The 745-nt window shown below is 41.1% G+C and overlaps 1 protein-coding gene across 1 annotated transcript in view; it reads left to right on the top strand.

Annotated features, from left to right (window-relative positions):
* Positions 1 to 54, top strand: part of rasl12 (RAS-like, family 12) — a 6075-nt gene extending 6021 nt beyond the window's left edge. Inside the window, exon 5 of the mRNA XM_076291913.1 lies at positions 1 to 54. This exon is cut by the window's left edge and continues 766 nt beyond it. The gene's annotated coding sequence lies outside the window, so the exon portion shown is untranslated.
* Positions 55 to 745: the final 691 nt, after the last annotated feature.

Raw genomic sequence — 745 nt, 5'->3', positions numbered from 1 at the left:
TATACAGTCTGTGGTCAGTCAGTTTCAGTCAGTTGTGTCCTGAATTTATTTAAATTCGACCACATTTGACAATGGTGGGACAAATATCTGTTGGTCACTGACTTTTCCTGAAACTGTAATTGTCAGACTCCAATGATTTGAAAAGTTTCAACTCCTGCTCTGTATAGGCAGACAAAGGTTGCCCACCGGATAAAAAGTTTAAGAACCACTGGTCCAGATAATGTAAACACAGATCATCAGATCTGTCTGAGCGATCCTTTTGTGGTAGGCTAGGTTATGTGCTATAGTTTGCCATGAACTGAGGAGTTGTTAACTCTGACTATCCTTCGCTTTCACGTGATATATGAACATATACTGTAAGAATTTGTTTTTAAAGGCTGACAAGTCCTTGAATCCAAACAATTAAAGCTAAAAAACAAAGTCTGCACGTGCCTGGGTAACCAGTTTGTAACGCTGTCGAGCGCTTTGTTTATTAGGATAAACTCTTTAAACCAAGTATTTTCATCCTTTCTCTGTAAAGGACCATTAAAAGTTGACACAACACTAAGTTAGTGTAAGCTATTAGCTAAGTAGAACATCAGCGCAAGCGTAAGTTAAATAGAAGAACATCCGCGCATGCGTGAGTTAGCTGGTAGATCCGCTGTGGTAGATCGGTGGTGGGAGAACGGTTGCTGTATGTCTGCGGCTCTGCAGCCAGATACTAGTGGGATCTTCTGACTGACTGATTGACTAAACACTGCCCCCT

This window comes from Alosa pseudoharengus, unplaced genomic scaffold (assembly GCF_046254945.1).
Source record: "Alosa pseudoharengus isolate Yale_2024_CS ecotype anadromous, Long Island Sound unplaced genomic scaffold, YU_APseudo_1.1 YU_APseudo_1.1_scf_19, whole genome shotgun sequence".
Lineage (NCBI taxonomy): Eukaryota > Metazoa > Chordata > Actinopteri > Clupeiformes > Clupeidae > Alosa > Alosa pseudoharengus.
Note: the sequence above shows the minus strand (reverse complement) of the source record. Positions and strands in the feature narration are given on the sequence as shown.